This window comes from Nycticebus coucang, chromosome 10, assembly GCF_027406575.1.
Source record: "Nycticebus coucang isolate mNycCou1 chromosome 10, mNycCou1.pri, whole genome shotgun sequence".
NCBI classification, from domain to species: Eukaryota; Metazoa; Chordata; class Mammalia; order Primates; family Lorisidae; genus Nycticebus; species Nycticebus coucang.
In genome coordinates this window covers 73,492,429-73,498,164 of record NC_069789.1, presented here as the reverse complement: position 1 = coordinate 73,498,164, position 5,736 = coordinate 73,492,429, and the positions used below count along the sequence as shown (strand labels likewise).

Genomic DNA, 5,736 nt, shown 5'->3' with positions numbered 1-5,736 from the left:
TTCTCTTGCCTCAGCCTCCCGAGCAGCTGGGACTACAGGCGCCCGTCACAATACCCGGCTATTTTATTTGTTGCAGTTTGGCCGGGGCTGGATTTGAACCCACCACCCTTGGTATATGGGTCCGGTGCCCTACTCACTGAGCCACAGGCGCCGCCCAAGAATCACTTTTTTAAAAATTTTTCTTTATTACCAGGACTTTAATGTTATCTCAAGGTGGTTTTAATTGGCATCGGAAGATAAAAAGCAAATGTCTTTTTTGTCTTTTTTTCTTCTTTTATCATATTTATTCATTTTTGCCAGTGTTTTATTTTATGTGTAGATATTATAAATAATATTGAATACTTAATTTGACTTTTAGGTTGACTATTATAAGTAGATTGAAATGCTATTGATTTGTGTACATTGGTTTTATAGCTGAACTTTGCTATTTTGTTTTTTCATTTCTAAGAGTCTTTGATAGCATCTTCAGGATTTTCTAGATACAATATTATATCATCAGTAAAAGGGGTTAGTTTTCCCTCTTCCTTCATTATTTATGTTCCCTCTATTTTCTTCTCTTGCCTAATTGTTCTGGCTGGCACTTCCGGTACTATGTTGAATACAAGTGGTGACAATGGGCACTCTTGTCTTGTTCGTTATTAGTGGGAATGTTTTCAACTTTTTTCTATTCAGTATGATGTTGGCTATGGGTTGTCATATAAGACTCTTATAATATTCAGATTTATTCCTTCTATAACTAGTTTGTTTAGGGTTTTTATCATGAAAGTGTGCCAGATGTTACCACATGCTTTTTAAATATCTATTGAAATAATCATATGGTCTTTTATTTGCTTCTCTTATTTGGTGGATCACATTTATGGATTTGCATATGTTGAATTATCCTTCTGTCCTGGGATAAAACTCACTTAGTCATGATGAATCCTTGTTTAATGTGGCAATGAATTCAGCTTGCTTACATTTTGTTAAGGATTTTGCATCAGTGTTCTTAAGGCACATGGTCTGTAGTTCTCTTTTTTGTTGTTGTGTTTTTCCTGGATTTGGTATCAAGGTTATTCTGGCTTCATGTAGTGAGTGAAGGAGATTTCCCTCCTTCTCAATGTTATGAAATAATTTCCATAGCATAGGTGATAGTTCTTTTTGTAGGTCTGCTAGAATTTGGCTGTGAATCCATCTGGTCTGTGGTTTTCTTGTCCTTATTGTTGGTATATTTTTATTATTGACTCAGTCTCTCTGCTCATTTTTGGTTTCCAAGATTTCTATTTCTTCTTGTATTCTGTGTTTCCAGGAATTTTCATGTCTTCTAGTTTTCTAATTTTTTGCATAGATATTATCATAATCTTTACAAACCATATTTTATAATTCTGTGGTATCAGTTGTTATGTCTTCTTTTTTTTTTCAGATTGATGTTATTTGAGTTCTTTATCATCTATCTGGTTAATCTGGCTAGTACTATCAAATATTGTCTATGTTTGAAAAGAATCAACTTACTGCTTCATTGTTTATTGTTTTTTCTTCAGCTGACCTTAGGTTTGATTTATTCTCCTTTTTCCAGTTCTTTTAACATTAGTTTGTTAATATGTGATTTTTCTTTTATTTATTTATTTTTGATATAACCATTTAAGGCTATGAACTTGACCCTTAGCACTGCATTTTCTTTATCTCTCTGATTTTGAAAGCTTGCGTCCTCTTTGTATTCAGTTTGAGGAGTCATTTGATTTCCATTTAAATTCATCATTATCCAAGGAATTGTTCAGCAGCAAGGTTATTCTATTTCTATGACTTGGTATAGATTTGAGAGTTTCTCTTGGAATTAATTTCCATGTCTTTTCTACCATGGTCTGAGAATATGCGTGATATGATTTCAATTTTCTGAATTTTCTGGGGCTTTTTTTGGTGGCCTAAAATATTATTATTATTGGAAAATAACCCATGTGGTGATGAGAGAAATGTATATCTGGTAGTTATGGGCCAGAGCAGTCTATAGATGTTTCTTACATCCATTTGTTCTAGAGTTTCATGTAAGTGCAGAGCTCTATGTTGATTTTCTGCTTTCATTATCTGTCTAAATGGTCAGTGGGGTATTGAAGCTTCAGTGATTATGATGCTACTGTTTATTTCTTTACTCAATTAAATCAAGAAGAATTTACTGTTTGAATCTGGGAGCTTCTTTATTAGATGCATATATGTTTTGAGTTTTTATGTACCCTGTTTTCCCGAAAATAAGACCTACTCACAGGAAAGATAAGACGTCCCCTGAAAATAAGACATAGCGCATCTTTGGGAGCACACCTTAATATAAGACACTGTCTTATTTTGGGGGAAACAGGGTACTTTGGCAAATTCCATACTTTATTATTTTATCATGATGTTGTTTTTTACCATCGTTGACGTAAGCTCTATTTCTTCTCATATAAGAATGCCTACACTTGTTCACATTTGGTTTCCTTTTGTGTGTAATATTTATTTTTCATCCCTTTACTGTGAATCTGTGTGAACATTTGTCAGTTAGATGTGTTTCTTGGAGATAGCAAATACTCAGGTTGTGATTTTTACCCATTCATCCACTCTATATCTTTTGATTTTAGCATTAAGATTGTTCCCATTCAGTGTCAGTATTTTTACATAGGAATTTATAATTTTCATTATGTTGAATGATATACCTTGTTGTTTTGTGTTCTTTCCTTTTATAAGAGCCATGGGCTTTAACTTTTACATGATTTCACATTGGTGGGTATCTATTTTTCTGTCCATCTGTAATGAAGTTTTGAACAGTTCCTATAATGTAGATCCAGTAGCGACAAATTTCCTTACTGCCTACTTGTCTGGAATAGGCTTTATTTCTCCATCATTTGTGAAACTTACTCAGTTGGCAGTGGCTGATGGTGAGGGTGCTGGGTACCTACTCTGCTGAATCACATGGAGGTGACCAGGGCAGTGGTAGCAGTGGGGAAGGTGGGTGGTAGCAGTGGAGGAGAGGGTGGTGCACGGCATCTAGTCACAGTGCTCATGAAAGCCCTCCCTTCCTTGCTGTGCAATGGTAGCGGTTAGGTGCCTGTAGTGCAGTTGACCCATCTCACCTTCCCTTCTGTATCTGAGATTTTCCTTTTCAATTAAGATATTTCTAGCCAAGTAGGGAAGAGAAGGCAGAAGGGGCCAAGGTACAGTGAGAGCCCAGAATGAAAATCTTTTTATCCCCGTCATTCCAAATTTCATTTTTCTGATCAAGAAAGATCACCAGAACTGCTGTAGAGAGGGCTGTAGCACTGAGAGGGAGCCTCTGATTAAATACACACTGTAGCTTTAATGAAAAGCTGCCTCTGTCTTCTAAGGTAGCTTCAGCAAGGTCTGAAGCCTATTGGCACCGGGCAAGCCAGGTAGACCAAACTGTTATTGCAAAGATCCTGAACATTAAACTGCTATGGGAATCATAGCCTAGAACTAGACCAAAGCTTACATGCTGAACCTAAACAGGATGATTGCCTGTTAAAATATTTAAATGGAACACAAGGTGTTCTAATATAATAGAAAAGTTGTCTAAGATACAATTTAAAAAACAAAACACACCAAACTTCATCTGTGTTAAGTAGAAATGTGCAAACTAAAGCCTAAATGAGAAAGGGGATCATCTGATATAAACACCATAATGAATAAGATATTGGCATTTTTACATGAATTATAAAACAGAGTCTGAGTATTATAATAGATTTTAGAAAACCTACAGACTATAAAATGTCAATAAGAAATTCTCCAATTTTTTCTACATATCTACTTTAGATATTTCATCTTTTGGAAATTAAAATTAATGTTTAAAAACTCTTATGTACCTGGCTAAAACAATAGATTTTTAAATTACTAATTTCATTTTTATAAAACTAAAAACAAAAGTTAAACTTGTATGACTTATAATGTATTTTGGCTCACATGATATAGCAAAACAAATGTGCTGCATCATTTATACCAATGTTATATTTTTTGTTATGTGTAAAAAAATTAACTTAAATGAATTAATAAGAAATTCTGTAACTATTGATTTCTGATTCTTACATGATTGAAATGCCTTGTTTTTCATTTGGCAAAGCATAGCACATGTCCCTGAATGAGTTTTCACTGCATAGATGTTAATTTTACTAATTACTTTTGCATTTAATTTTGTCTACTTATGCAAATTTGTCAGTATGCAATTTCATTTCTCTTAACTACTAAACAAATCCAAGTTAATCCTATAAATATAACACAGTTCTTTCTCCATGGATTTATTAATATGCTGAGACATAGCAGTTCAATATGTGCCCTTTTCATTTTAACGTCTACTCCACTACATTAGGACTTGGCTATTCTCATTTAACATATGTGACACCAAATTCTCATATAAACTCCACCTATCCTCCTTTATCTCCTTTATCCTTATATAAATCCTTCCCTTTGCCATATTTCTCTTTTTTCCATCTACATAGGCTCTCTGACTGGTGGGAGGTTATATAGCATAGTGGTGATAGGTATGTGTTTTTAAAAGGTGACTAGACTCCCTGATCATAAACCATATTTTTTAGGATTAAGATATAACCATTGCTGTGCTCACTTCGGCAGCGCATGTACTATGATTGGAACGAAACAGAGAAAATTAGCATGCCCCTGCACAAGGATGACATGCAAATTTGTGAAGCATTCCATATTAAAAAAAAAAAGATAGAACCATTGCCCATATTTATGGGATACAAAGTGATGTTTGAATACAAATATAAATAGTGTGATGATTGATTTAGGATAATTAGCATATCCATATATACTTTTATAACTACTGATAAGGATAATTAGCATATCCATATATACTTTTATAACTACTGATAAACTACTTTTATGTTTGAATACAAATATAAATAGTGTGATGATTGATTTAGGATAATTAGCATATCCATATATACTTTTATAACTACTGATAAGGACATTCAAAAACCTCTCTTCTTCTATATTGAAATATGGATTATTGTTAACTTTCATCATCCAACAATGCAACAGAACACCAGAACTATTTCTCCTATCAAACCGTATTGTACTACTTGACCAATCTCTAACCATCTGCCACTTGCCTTCTCTAGCTGCTGGTAATAACTATTCTATGTGACTTCTACTAGAATAATTTGTTATAATACAGTCCACTGAAAAGTGATATCATAAATCCTCATTTTATTTTTTTACTTTCTTACTGTCTTCATGACCTTTAGCAAGTTTATTAACCTCTCAATTTTCTCATCTATAAATAAAGGTCAATGACATGCTTGCCTTGGAGATAAAACAGGTAAAGAATTTAGACCAGTGTCTAACAAATAGTGGATGATGAATATATGATTAAGCAATTCTTACTCCGTAAATTCCCTGAAGCACCATGGTTGTATCATATTTCCTCAAATAATAAATTAGAATTCCATATGTGTTTTATTTCTTAAGCCCTAGTACCAAATCCCAGCCCCAGTAACTTTCTGGACAAATCAAACTGGAATGATAATACTTTCCTTTTTTCTATGGCTGAGTCATGTCAAATTCATAACACCTATATAAAAATTATTCTGCCAGATCATTATATAGATTTTAGATTTTTATCATTGAGACAAATACATCATTAAATACTTGAAATTATAATTTGAATAATGACACTCAGTGGAACCAACCCTAATTATAAGTTGCTCCATTTTTATAGGTGAAATGAAAATGCCTGTGGCTCAGTCGGTAAGGCACCGG

The 5,736-nt window shown here is 33.6% G+C and overlaps 1 non-coding gene across 1 annotated transcript; it reads left to right on the top strand.

The window, feature by feature from the left end:
* The first annotated feature begins 4,571 nt into the window (after nt 1-4,571).
* Nucleotides 4,572-4,677, top strand: LOC128597874 (U6 spliceosomal RNA). Its single transcript, XR_008383429.1, has one exon. It is a non-coding gene; the product is annotated as a U6 spliceosomal RNA (small nuclear RNA).
* Nucleotides 4,678-5,736: the final 1,059 nt, after the last annotated feature.